At 44.5% G+C, this 14,819-nt stretch overlaps 1 pseudogene; it reads left to right on the forward strand.

Annotated features, from left to right (window-relative positions):
- Positions 1 to 8,043: 8,043 nt before the first annotated feature.
- LOC149873121 (U2 spliceosomal RNA) lies at positions 8,044 to 8,173 on the forward strand (annotated as a pseudogene).
- The last annotated feature ends 6,646 nt before the right edge of the window (positions 8,174 to 14,819 follow it).

Consider the following 14,819-nt stretch of genomic DNA (forward strand, 5'->3'; position numbering starts at 1 on the left):
CAGTGCCCAGTTTGGGGCGGAAGGGGGGTTTCCTGCCCTGTTGTGGCTCAGGGCTCTGCTGGACCCTGGGCTTTTTCTGCACTAGGTGGAAAATATTTACACCAAGCGAATATAAAAAATATTTTTTATTAGACCAACTCAAATAGTTGGAAAAATTCTTCTTTGCAAGCTTTTGGGTACAAACACCCTTTTTCAGGGTGAGGAAGCATCTGCAGTTGATCTATGCTCTTTCTGGATCCCAAAGAACCTGATTTGCTGATGTGCTTAAGACAACAGGGCTACAACCTATAGCCCTGTAAAAAATATGTGCGCTCCAGCTTCTCCCAAAAATGTTGACTTTGTCGCTGCCTCCCAGCATTTCAACTAGCAGCACCCTAGCAGGAGGTATTAGCCAGGCTCGCTCCCCAGCCAGCCCTTCCCAGCAGAGCCAGGGGTCAGCGCTAGGTTGGGTCCACACCAGAGAGGAAAGGGTTAGCTGTCAGCTTCACTTGTGAGCTGGCTTGCTAGCTGGGCTGAAGACATGTAGGTTGTTGATGTGTTGCTTTTTGTTTCATTGGCTTTTTGGGTTTTTTTGAAGGCTGTTTCACACGTAAGCTCTCACTGGCTTCTCTCCAGCCAGCTGTTGCTCTTTCCACAGAATAACACGAAAATGGCTACAAGGACCCCAGGTCTTGTTCTTCAAAATCTAAATTGACTGCTGGCTTTTAGCAGGGTTGGATTGGGGAGGGGGATGCACTGGTACATTTGCACCCCACTTTGATTCCTGTTCTTTCATTTATTGAGAAGTGAGTAGAAGCAAAAGTGTTTATTTTAGTCAAGTGTTTGGTATTATTCATTGTTGCTTTTATATTGTTTTTATTTTGGATTTTAAACCATATTTCCAGACACATTTCATTGATACTTCCTGCAACTTCATTGCTGTCATGTGACATCACGTTCTGATGTGATACCGCTTCCTGTGAGGTCTTTGAATATGTCTCGCCAGCCCACTGCGTGATAAAAATTCATGATCCGGCCTAACGTTCAAAAAGGTTGGACACCTCTGCTCTACAATATAAAACATGCTAAGAAAGAACACTCTTCAACCCTGCTGTTGAAGCTACTGAACTATGGGCTACTGAACTATGAAGAATGTAAAGATGGAAACATCATCTTTGTGATGTTTTGTGACATTTTTATAGTGGAACAAAGATATGTCCATGCCCCTTGTCACACCACAAATGCCCAAATGTGGCCACAACTAAAGTGATATTACTATGTGTCCCTATTTAGCAGTAGATATATATTTGCTTTGAAGCAGAAGAGCCACATCCTGGGAGAGGGGGTCCTCAGTTCCAGTATCTGCTGCCAGGCCTATTTGATTTTAGCTGCTGACTGTCAAGATAACTTACCTAAGTAGTTCTGGCCCCTGGGTGTTGAACCTAACAACTTCATAATGCTGTACCTATGAAGCAAGGGTGCTCTGAAGCTTCAGAGGCAAGGTTTCCCTTTCCTTATTACCAACACCGGTTATGCTTTTCATATTACATGTGAGTATTGATCTGTACTCTCTGGATATCTATACTTTATATGCAAAGTCTAATTTTCAACTCCCTCTTCCTCTGGTCTGCCTCACTGACGTCCGTAAGAATGAATTGTAACAAATAACATAAATTGGACCAGACTGACTTGTTTGCTAAATGATGGTTTTGGTACCTGGATGGGCCAGCAGGGGAGGGAGGGCAGGTGGGGCGTTTACACTGAGGTGTAGCCTAGAGTGGCTACATCTTAGTGCAACATGAGCTGGGTAACACAGATTAGCTATAATCCTGCCCTGGATTGGCGTAACTTCAAGTCACCTAATGAGTGCTTAAAATTAGCTTCAGGTGTTAATGTGTGTATACTGCAGTGTTAAGAGCTCTACGAGTGGCCCAAAATGACAGTGTAACAAGGCCTTAACATGTTTACACAATAAAAAAATAAGTATAGATTTAACGTGGTTTAGAGGAAATGAAAATATTTGCATCTCAAATTTCAATGAGCCTCTTCTCCTGAGATTTGAAAAAGTTGAGTTAATTTCAAAAATTAAATATTCATTTTCATGTTTCTCTATTCTAGCAAGAGAAAGACTGTTGATATTAGAAGTGGGCAGACTCTCCTGACATTTTAGGTGTTCTGTAGAACCAAATGGAGTCTCTCAAATGGATGAGGTTTGCCCATCAGGAATACTAATGGCTCATTTGGGAGCAGCACTGAGTAGCTCAGGAAGGTCCTGTCCAGTTGTCACACAGATAGAAGGATGCTGCCTTTGAAGGGAAGCAAGCCAGTCAATATAAGGACTGTGCTGCAGTGAATGGAATGGGTGGAGTGGAGAACTCCAAAAGCAGGGAAGGAATAGGAGTTTAAGCTCTAACAAGAAAAGAGGACCTTGAGAGAAAAAAAAAATACTAATAAGCTATTCAACTAACATCAGCCCAGGTGGTATATATGCAAAGCCCACTGGTAGGTATCACAGGGACACTGAGGTGTCCTGTGCCTTAAGTAAAGAAGGTGGGCTGCTGTCAATCAGTAGGGCAGCCCCAGGTGCTGGTTGCTATGGCAACCAAGTAGGTCATGTGACCAGAAGGGGGCAGGGCTGGGCCCTGTATAAGCATGATAAAGGGGAGGTAAGGAGGCACGCACAGCCCTTAAGGCAGGGGTGTGCAGAGGCACCCATATGGAACAGGGGTAGTAATATTCATACTGTTCACCAGGGAAAAGGCAGCCTCCCATCTGAACCAATTATCATCAAAGACGTGGCAGGCGAGAACCAGAGGGAGCTGAGTACACCTTAGGTGATGGTAGGGGGCGCTAGGGAGTTCACGGCCACTCCTAGGCCCCACCCCCTGACAGTAGGATAAGAAGCTCATTCTGTTACTGCCAGCACTTTATTGCAGTGTTCCTTAGCCAGACCCCAAATAGTGACCTGCTCCACTGTAATTCCTGCATTCAGTTACTAATGCAATACTTTTATTGCCAGTGGCTAGCTTTCACCCTTTGAAAATGCCTAGCTTTCATATTAGACTGGGTAAGAAACAGTCATAATTTAACTTTTTTTGCAAGTATTCTGACAGACTGAGGCCTTTTTATTTTGTTGTGCAGCGGTTGGGTGAGTCCCTTGCAGAACTTTTGGCATCTAAAAACCGAGAGTTCAAAGCTGCATCTTTTCTCCATGTGAGGACCGGTATGCAGAGACGCCTCAGCCCTAACTCCCCACATCTAAATTCCACAGAAGCAGGGAGATCAGAGCTGCTTTCAAAACCTGTGATAGGCTTTAAACAAGAAAGATGGCATCTGTGATTGTGGTAACAGCCTGACATAAAAAGAGCACATTTTCTATTCATAAATCCTATCTATTTTTAAATTGGGACATGAAAGTCCTCAAACCCTGGAACCTCCATCGTCAGTGTATATCAGTAATATATACATTGTTTCCTTACAAAAACTTATCACTACTCTTCTGTATGGAGTATGCCAGGAATGCTACAGAAAGCAATGATTTACAGGCCTACAGTAAAATGGAAAGAATGCCGTGAATGTGGCAGTCATTAGTCCAGAACTTTAGCTTTCAGACAGCTGTGAGAATTTTGTACTAGTGCCAGTTAATGTACATTGATCGTTATTGCTGGGAATATGGGCAGAAATCTTGGTTTGGTGAAAGGATTGCTAGTCTTTTTATTTGCACGTTGGACTTTTTACCTAGTAAAGTAAAGGTTACTTTGCTGCATACTAATGACTGGAGGATTGGGTTGTGTTACTGTCCATGGGCAGCAGTCATGAAAGTTGTGGACCTCTGTACTGTTGGCCTGAAAAGGTACTGAATACCCTCAACTCCCTTAGAATTCAGTAGAGGTAGGGTGCTTTGAACCCTGTATATGCGAGTCCTAGATATAGTTTGAAACAGTTGCGTCTTGAAAGATGACAGACCTAAACTTGAAACTCTTGTAGTCCGGGTGGTACACAGCTGGTACCCGCCTCTCCAGTTGAAGAGATATTAGAGCGTGTGAGTGTTCTGTGAGAGTGTAACTGCCTAGCTTTAGGTCAGCTCACCTCCCTCCCCTACAGAGCAGAGCAGAAACCAGGGACACCCAGTGAGGTTTAACTATTTACAGGTTTAATTTACAGTACAGTGTCAATAAACTTCTAAAAACCCATACATAAGTATATATTCTTTGTTTTTTTTATTTTTTGTTTTTTTAGGGCTGGAAGAGACCTTGGAAGATCATCAAGTCCAGTCCCCTTCCCCAGGGTCAGGAAGTCAGCAGGGATCATAGGATCCCAGCAACATAAATATCCATATGTCTCTTGAAGGCATTCAGAGTAGGTGCTTGAACCACCTCTGGCTGCAGTCTATTCCAAACCTTGGGGACTTGGACAGTAAAGAATTTCTTCCTTATGTCCAGCCTGAAACAGTCATGGAGGAGTTTGTGACCATTTGACCTTGTCATCCCTTGGGGCACTCTGGTGGACAGATGTTCCTCCAGATCCTCATGAGCACCCCTGATAAATTTATAGGTGGCCACCAGATCACCCCTGAGCCTGTGCTTTTCCAGGCTGAAGAGTCCCATGGCTCTCAGCCTCTCTTCATAAGGTCTGTTTTCCTGACCTCTGAGCATATGCATGGCTCTCCTCTGCACTCTCTCAAGCTTCTCCACATCGTTTTTGAATTGTGAAGCCCAAAACTGGATGCAGTACTCCAGCTGCGGCCTCACTAAGGCCAAGTACAACAGGAGAATGACGTCCTGGGATTTGCTTGAGAAGCATCTATGGATGCAAGCCAACATTTTGCTTGCTTTACTAGCAGCAGTATCACATTAAAGGCTCATGCTCATCTTGTGGTCAATCATGACCCCCAAGTCCCTTTCATCTGTAGTGCTAGCCAGCGTAGCACTGCCAAGCCTAAAAGGATGCTGCAGGTTTTTCTTCCCAAGGTGGAGAACCGTGCATTTTTCAGTGTTAAACACCATCAGATTCCTATCTGCCCATATCCTGAGCCTGTCAAGGTCAGCCTGGATCATTCTCCTGTCCTCAGGTGTGTACGTTTTACTCTAGAGTTTGGTGTTGTCAACAAACTTGGCCAGTCCACTTCTGATACCAATGTCCACATCATTAATGATGTTAAATAGTAGAGGCCCAAGGACAGAGCCTTGGGGGACCCCACTGGTCACAGGGCACCACGACGATTGACTTCCATCAACCACCACCCTCTGGGTCCTACCATGGAGCCAATTCCCCAGCCAGAAGATCATGGTGAGGCTGAGGCTGCAGTTATCCAGCTTTGCCAAGAGGTGAACATGGGATGCCAGATAGAAGGCTTTTTTAAAGTCAACATATATGACATTAATCTCTTCCCCCTTGTCCAGGTTATAAGTCATCTGGTCATAGAAGGAAATAATATTGGTCAAGCAAGACCTACCTGCAACAAACCCGTGCTGGCTATCCTTCAGGATGTTGCCATCAGCCAGTCTGTTAAGAATAGCCTCTTTGATAATATTTTCTAAGACCTTCCCTGGGATAGAGGTCAGGCTGACTGGCCTATAGTTTGCTAGATCCACTTTTCTCCCCTTCTTGAAGATAGGCATCACATTGGCCTTCTTCCAATCTTCGGGCACTTCACCAGAGCACTTATGTATGATTAGACTATTGTTTTATCCTTTGCAGGTTTCATTTGCTGACCTACTGTTTAACCTGGGTTTACTGTTGACTGTTCCCTTGCTTGCCACCTGGAGGGCCTTCTGAGGGTAAGGGCTGTACATAAACTTGAAGACCACCAAGGGTCAAGGCCTATGCTGATATAGCACCTTCATCTGCCATAGTCAGCTAAGATTGCCTGAGTATACATTTAATAAGAGTTACTGTCTTTGCAAACTTACATCCTTAAATAGTATATAATCTATAAGTAATAATAGTCCTTTTTTAGATATGTGGGGAGCTGAAGGAAAAGCAAGGGCAACATTGGACTCCTGCTAAGCCAGATGGGACAACTGACAACTGATGCCCAGGAAAAAGCCAACTTGCTAAATGGGTACTTGTGTTGGGCTTTCACCAGTCCCATGGGACGCCCCTGCCCATTATGGGACAGGGAGGCCAAGGTGAGGGAGATTCCTTACTCCCCATCAATGCTGACCTCATGAAGGAACAATTTGAGAGGCTGGACACCTTCAAGTCAGCCGGCCCTGACAGTTTACATCCCAGGGTACTCAAGGAGCTGGCTAGCATCATAGCCCAGCCCCTGGCATGGAGCTTCAAGAATTTCACTTTGCCCCTTGGGTCAGGGTGAGGCAAGCCTGCCTTCTACCTTCTCCTGATTGTTGGGGAAGGGAAAGTCCCACCAATCGGCCTGAGCCATTTGGACTTAAGTCAACAAGCCAGGCTGCCAGTGAGTCCTCTATCCAGCCTGCCACACACTCTTCACAAAACCCTTTTCGCAGAGATACATGGGCTCACTGCAAACATTTGCCAAAGTACTACTAGAAATACTGTGGCAACCATATCAATTTATCATACCCAAAACTGTGTGTGTGGTACTTTTTTAGGTCATCCAAGCTCTACAGGAGAAAAGTAGCACATATAAAGGCTAATCTGGATTTTTAAAGAAAGTGCAAGGCCCTTCATCTCCAAAACAGTGAACAAAACTGTCAACTTTCCAGTCCTGCCAAAGTTAGTCCTGCCAAAGTTAGTCCTCTGCCTCTAAACAATGCATTATGAAAAGACAGTAAAGACAGGCAGAACCCAGAGTCTTCTGGAAAACCTGTGAATGTGTGCACAATCACAGCTCCCATTTGGTAGCAAAACTCCTCCATTCTATCAGGGCAGAGCCAGCTCAGTGAGCACAGAAGGGTTCTGCCACTGCAGAGAGGTTACCAGAAAATGCATGTTGACTTCTCACTTTCTACTGTCATCCATGACCCCTTTAAAAGCTGCTGCCTCCAAGGGTACATTGAATACCTTGGAGAACTCCTGTGACAGTGCAGTTTCTTGACAATGCAGAACTATCAGAAGCCATGTAAGTGTATCATCTTTGTCAGCATAACTTCTACATTATAAAAAACCTTATAAATCCATCTATCCATGTGTATACATATATATGAGTTTATATATGTATTGTTAGGAGGCCTGTACCTTAGGCCTGCCAAATGTCCTTTTCAACTTTGTCAGTGTTATTGGTAAACTGTATTAGTTCATCAAAGTGATCAAAATGGGCATGACACATATGAGTCCAAAAAACACTGAGGGATCTGTGGTGGGCCAGTAGGGGGCACTCATGTGTTGAGCCACCCACCTCACTGCACCCGACCACCTTCCAGGCTCTGAGTGCCTCCCTAGGGGTGCCTCACGTCTGGCTGACCCCCTTCCTGGAGCACACTCACTAGCCTGGGGGTAATGTAAGATGCCACCACCCTGAGAAGGGACTGTCTCAGTCCTGTGTCCTCGGGGAAACACAGACCTAATAGTCCTACAGGTACCCAACCCAATACAGGCACTTGGGGCACTTCCCCAAGTTGGGGGCCAAAAAGGAAAGTCTCCCTTAGTCTGCAGACCTAAGGGGCCTCTTAGGCATAATTTAGACCCACCCCTCAATAAGTCTTGTACACCAGTCACAGACGAGAACTTTATTACAGGGATAGGGTGAAAATAGGGCACAAGAGCAATAATCATAGAAATGCCATTGAGCAAAACAGTCTGGCTGAGGTAGCCTTTTGATCACGCATCTGACTTACTGCCAGCTACCGTGTTTCCCCAAAAATAAGACATACCCATAAAATAAGCTGTAGCAGGATTTCTACGTATTTGCGCAATATAAGCCATACCCCGAAAATAAGACATAGTGATAGGCGTGGCTAAGCGTACCGGCGCGAAGCGGTAAATAAGACGGGCAGCCCTTCTCATTTGCCCCATCGTGACAGCTGCTATCTCGGAGGTGACCGGAGAGGGAGAAATAGAAAGTGAAAGTAAAAGTCTCCTCAGTGAAGTGAGGAGCAGGAAGTTCTGCTTTAGGTATTGTGTGTCCTCAGGGGGAAGAATAAAGCTGTGGCTGCGGCTTTGGATTAACATCATACATACTTTTGGTATTGGGTGGTGGAACCGGAGCGTGCTCCATCCACTCCATGCATTGACCTGGTATTGCAGTGCTTCCAGGACCGGTGCAAAAGAACAGAAAAAAAAAAAATGCTGTTTTAAAAGTAAGACATCCCCCGAAAATAAGCCATAGTGTGTCTTCTTGAGGAAAAATAAATATAAGACAGTGTCTTATTTTCGGGGAAACACGGTATATATCTAATCAGATCTTAAGTAGCTTACTCACAAGCATCATCCAGAGGCTGTTGGAGATTCCCTCTGTAAGCAGGCCATTCCTAGCTCATGAGTTATGAGGGAGAGCCAGTTTCAGATGGTAAAACTCCTCTCTAAGTCTGAGTCCCCGCATGGCTGCTGCCCCCTCCTCCTGAGCAGTCTTAACTTATATAGCCCCTGTGACCTCATTCACCTGGTCCAATGGAGGCCAGCACCTGTTTGCTGTCGGCCAACCAATTTGAAATACATCAAGAGTTGCTGGGCAGACTCTAACCCACCAGGTAGATGCCCCTCACCCAGGTAGCTGACACCAGTCACGTAGGCAGAGGAAGCAGGTTTTCCCCCTCCCTCAGGAATGTATCTATCTCAGGTTACCTAAAGAGATAGGTTAAAGGTGTGTCTTCTCTGCTGGGCCCATCCTAATCAAATTGTCACAGCACAGAGATTTTGGGGAACAAACAAAGGTGGCTTCCTGCCACAGGATCATACAGTATGATTCTACAAAGCAATCAGAAAGAACTTTGGGATACAACATAATTTCCTCTCAGATTTGGAAGCTGCCTCAAGGATTATTATTTTTTTTGGACACTACAAATATGTCCTAGATTAGCAACAGAACTAGGTATCTAGTTTGGGGAAAATAAACAGATGCATATGTGGTCACTCATCTAACACGCAGGACTTACTCTGCTGCTACTACCTTTTCATGCCCTCTGCCTCACCCTTCTTGTACATACACTGTTGAACATCCTGAAAGAAAAGCCTCCATCCACTCCTCCCTTGACATTGATACCAAGGCAGTCTCACCTCCACTCAGATTCTTCTGTAACCTCAGTAACCATGAAAGCACCACATCTATCTTCCACTCTTTTTCTCTGTCTCTTTGGACTCTATGCCAGGTAAGAGCATGAGCTATAAATTGAGGTGAAATGTACAGCTGGGTAAATAAAGTGAGAGGAAAGGGGGAAAAAAAGGAAAGGTGTTTCCTATCACATAGTTTAAAAAACAGACTTGGCATGAGAGGGGAAAAAAACAAAACAGGAAACAAGGTTCTACATATAAATTAAACTTTTTCACCTTGAACCTTTTTAGATAGCCCAGAAGTAATAAGAATGTGTGTTTCTTGGACTGGCTAAGCAAGCATTCCAACACTAAATGGCTTCCTGTTCAACACGTTCAAAGCCAGAGACTGTTTTTTGGGGTTGGTTAGAAATATGTGTGAAGTATGCACTTTTATTTCAGGCCAAATCAAATGTTTTTCATCTCCCCCCACCAAAAAGGAGAGCAAAATGTGACCAAACAGTTTTCTTCTTCAATAAGGAAGTTCAATGATTAGCCTTAAGTTAATCTGTAAACATTCACACTTCCCGTTAAAGATACTTAGAAAGAAACTGGTCAATGTCATTCCATACTGGCATTTGAAGATACTGAGCTATAATGAGCAGATACATGTGAGAGCCCAAGAAGTTGGACCAATGAGAAGGAAACAGTGGATATTTGGGGGTGTGAAGTGGATTATAATTTTTTTCCCCCCGGGTGTCACACCTATAACTCATCAGTTGTTGATCTGTTTGCTGCTTCTACCACATTGGCCTCAAATGTTATTTTGTACTGTGTGTTCTTCATGGATCTTTTAATTTTTCTAGTTTCACAAGGTCTGATTACATTGCTGAAAGTGAAAATAACACAGGCATGGGTGAAGAATATGGGGTATGATGTGCCGCAGATGTACCAAGGGAAAGAGGTTTCTATCTCATCACCCAAGCCACAGAGTGCCATTAGCAAAGATTTTTACTAAATATTTTTTTACAACTGTGGAGCAATAGATTTGCATTTATTTAAATAAGGGCTTAATTTGGCCCATTTCATCTAATTAGGGAAGTCTTGCCAATACTGCTTCTAGTAACTGTTTTTTGCAACCAACTCCAAACAAACAGAGAAACATGTAAGTGGTAGCCACCTATTTTCTTTCTTTTTTTTTTTCATTCCAATGTTTCTGGGTAAACCCAGAATTTAAAGGCTGTCTTGTTTCAGTATTTGAAGAAATCTATGTACTTTTTCAATCTAAGACGGTACTGTTGTCCTGAAACATTGGTGTTGTCCACTGATGTTATTTCACCTTAAATGAACCAAGCTGCTTACTCTACATTGCTATAGTTGGCCTAATTTTATGAAATCCATTAACAATTGTTTTAAAATGGTGCTTTTTGTCTGAACAAATATATCATGTAAATTCCTAGGGGCAGATGCTTAGATGATGTATATCAAAACAGCTCTCTTGATTCCATGGTGACTCACATCAGTTGAAGATTTGGCCTATCTCTGCAAGGGGCAGAGCCTATAGGACTCTTAGTACATTAATAGATGCAGTGCCATATCCATCTTGGTGTCCAGTGCTGAATGGATCTCTAGCTGCTATCCCTCTTTCCCAAATGTCTGCTGGCTGCCTATGATTTCTGAGTGCACCATTAAATAGTCATCATTTGTTAATTGGACTTGGATAGGTTACAGGGGTGGGCTAGCAAAAACAGGATGCACTTCAACACTGACAAGTGCAGGGTGCTGCACTTGGGCAGTAGTAACCAGCAGCACACTTATAAGATGGGAGACTCCCTTCTTGAGAGCACGGAGGCAGAAAGGGATCTTGGAGTCATCACTGACTCCAAGATGAACATAGGCAGACAATGCAAGGTCACGGTTGGAAGGGCTAACCACACCTTGTCGTGCATCCACAGGTGCATCTCTAGTAGGGACAAGGAGGTGATCCTCCCCCTCTATGCAACACTGGTCAGGCCACAGCTGGAGTACTGCATCCAGTTCTGTGCCCCCCCCTTCAGGAGGGATGTGAACAACATTCAGAGGGTCCAGAGGAGGGCCACCCACATGATCCGGGGACTACAGGGCAGACCCTACAATGAGACCTGAACCTGTTCAGTCTTCACAAGAGAAGGCTGAGGAGGGACCTGGTGACCGTCTATAAACTCACTAGGGGGGACCAGAAGGGTTTGGGAGAGACCTTGTTTCCCCTAGTGCCCCCTGGCATAACAAGGAATAACAGCCACAAGCTGTTGGAGAGTAGGTTTAGATTAGACATCCGCAAGAACTACTTCACTGTCAGGGCAGCTAGGGTCTGGAACCAACTTCCAAGGGAAGTGCTGCTGGCTCCTACCCTGGGGGTCTTTAAGAGGAGGCTTGATGCCTACCTAGCTGAGATCATTGAGCCCAGTTTTTTCTCCTGACCTGGCAGGGGTCAGACTTGAAGATCTATAAGGTCCCTTCCGACCCTACTTCTATGATTCTAAATTTTGGCATAGGGTGTGAACAAGCATTCAGGGGACCTGATTTAGGCAGTTTTCTTTAATCTGCCTAAACCTAAACTAGGAGCAGTGAGTGCAGGCAATTGACACTACTGGGAACAGTGTGGCCAGTCCAAGGTAAATGACTCAGAGTACGGAGGTAGGAGGGTTGGGTAGTCAAGGGCCCAGGGGTGATTGGTGCATCCATGAGGGGCTGGTAGGTCTGCAGGGGGATGCTAGTGGGTTCATAGATGGGTTTCCCAGTCTGTGAAGGGGAATTGTTGGGGGGCTAATAATAGCCCAATCAGGGTAAGGGGATAGGAACAACACAATCCTAGGGCTGGGGTGAGTGGCTTGCTACCCCTCCTCTTCTTTTAGGCATGGCACTTAGCATATCCCATTCTGCCACAGTTAAAATCCAAACTACTCATAAAAGCCAACAAATGACATAATTTGGCTGCATACAATAAACTCTGGTTTATTCACTACTTTGAGGGGAAATGAAATGGTGAAATTCTCCCTAACTAAAAATAGTACTGATATAAAGAAACATGATACAAGCCAACAAAAGGGAACCATGGTGGGCACTTATACATGTGCAGCAAGGCTGCTCTGACATGCTGTACTTACAGTGCGTTAGAGCAGACTCGATTAATTAAGTCACTGGAGTGTGGTAATTACTGTGCTCCAGCAGACTCCAGTATCATGTCTATCAGCATCCTTGTGCTGAAAAATGGCAGTGGGGGCACTTTAACTAAAGCTTACTCAATGAGCTTTAATTAAAGCACCCCTGCCACCATTTTTCAGCACGGGGATGCTGGTACATGTGATACTCCAGACATTTTAATTAGAGTGGCTCTCAGGGCTGCTCTAATTAAAGCACTCCCCTACCCCGACTCTTAGAGCACATCTATAAATGCCCTGTGGGACTGGAAATGATGGTAGACCTAGATGAAGCCAGAGCTAGTCACCTGAGATAACTGTATATATTTTTTTTCAGGATCCTGAAATTCGGTAGACTGGCTTAATCCATTTTAGAGCAAGTTAACTCAGGTCAATTTAAAGTTACTTAGAACAAACTTTAGGTGAACTAACTCTAGATCAGGCATGCCATTTTAGAGCAATTTAAGCCCTATGAATGCCTGCATGCATTGGTTGGGTCAATGTAAAGGTGATGCTTGTATGTATCCATAGAGTACAAGAAGCATATTAACAATACACATACTAAGAGATAAAAAACAAAGCATTTCAGACATAATTCTATGTTAGAAAATGCTGACTCTTTTTAATGACAACCATTTTAACTGCAGGCAGTGGCAACACCATACCTTCTCCAACCCCATGTTTTTCCATCTGCCAGCTATTACGTGATCTGCAATCATCCCTTTGAAGAAAATGGTAGCAACAAGAAAGTAAATTCAGTAGCTGGATCAGGATATGAGAGGAGACCCAGGTGAAAAAAATAACTGAACTAGGACTTAAAAGATGAATCAAGAGACTATATGGTAATAAAAAAACAAATAATAAGGTTAACAAGGTAACTCAGATAAGAAACTAGGTTCTGAAGATGAGTGGGAAGAAAGAAGACCAAAAAATTCAGCTTGCTATGCCTACTGATGATGTTATAAACAAGATAGGAAATTAAAATATTTGACAGAAAATGAGAATAGGAAATAGTTCCAAAAGAAAGAAAACAGAAATGTTATGTCATAACATTAGGGCAAAACCAAGCTAATACAACTGCCCAAAGTTTCCTTTAGCTTGTCCAGAATACCAGAAATAATTTTATATTTATATTTATAAATAGTGGTGGGAGCTGCCCCTCCACCCCCCTTCCCCATGCCCCTTGGACAAGCCGCAGCTCCGTCCTACCCCACCTGGGCTGGACAGCGCCTACCCCAGCCCCAGCTTGACTCCCTCCCTCGCTGTGGGGAATATTGATCTGGCCCCCCACACCCCTTCCCTCTTCCTCCCCTTTCACAACAACAGACTTCCCATCTGCATGTAGCTCTTCACACTGCCAGGGTGTACTCCTTGCTGCCTGCAGGCTGCTCAGTGGCTGTATGCACTCATGGGCATTTATCAGCCAAATTATCAGCCACAGCAGTCTGATTTCCAATATAGTCAATTTTCTTTATATCGGTGCCAATCCAATTTTGGACCAACGTATTGGTGCACCTCTAATATAGACATATTATAACAAAAATGAAAGGAGTATAGGCCTACTCAAAAGTGGATGGAGTATAGGCAGTCAGCCAGGGTTTTGAGAGAGAGAGAGAGAGAGTGAGTGTGTGTGTGTGTGTGTGTGTGTACACATACTCTCTCAAAGCCCTGGCTGACTGGTTGGCCTATACTCCATCGGTTTTGCTTCATGCCTTTTGGTTGAAGTCAAAGCTGCCCTCCCCACAGATGCACTTGCTGCTCTAGAAGATAACCTTCATACATGACAAGTCTTTCCTGATGGCTGCTTGCTAGACAGACCCCCCCGCTCTACTGATACCTGTTACTTCACCTGTGGACAGCAATGAGAGTGGTGAGCAAGACACTCTGCTGTCCCTCACTGTACTCAATGAGAATAGTGCGGGGATCTGCCTTGAGATCCTGTTTGGGAAGTCATTGTACATGTGGAAAATCAAAATGTGTCATGCCTATGCCCTTGCCACTGGTCCTACCTAGTGGCAGCAACACTGGAGCAAGCCTACCTAGCCTAGTGCACTCAGTGCCAAGCTACCCACTGCCAAGAGAACTGGTGACCTCCAGTGGCAGCTGCCGCATAGGGCCGTGGTCATAGGCATTTTTGTCTGGCACTTAGACCCGGCAGTATCAATGAACTACCCTTTCTGCAAGGAGGTGGTAGAGGAGACTCTCTTCCATACCTTCCTGGACTGGCTTCAACAGCAGCCACTCTTGCTGCCATTAGCACCCTCTTTGGCACACTGGATTTGGACTTTTCTGTGACTCTGTACATTTTCTTTATCCCATACTAAGGAGCCAAGGCCAGCACGAACTGTCTGACCAATTTCTTGCTGAGCCAGGCCAAAATGGTAACTCTGAAAAGCTTCAGAAACTGGCTTACAGGGGCTTGCTCCAATTACACCCTCTAACTCTTCCACTTCATGCTGGGCATTTGAGGAGACCCTCTGCAAGGTGGAAAATGGACAGGTGGTCCTACACATGTAACCCCATGATAGGAATGGGGGAGGGATTTCAGTT

The sequence above is a fragment of the Crocodylus siamensis genome, chromosome 1 (genome assembly GCF_052110815.1).
Source record: "Crocodylus siamensis isolate JL-2025a chromosome 1, ASM5211081v1, whole genome shotgun sequence".
Lineage (NCBI taxonomy): Eukaryota > Metazoa > Chordata > Crocodylia > Crocodylidae > Crocodylus > Crocodylus siamensis.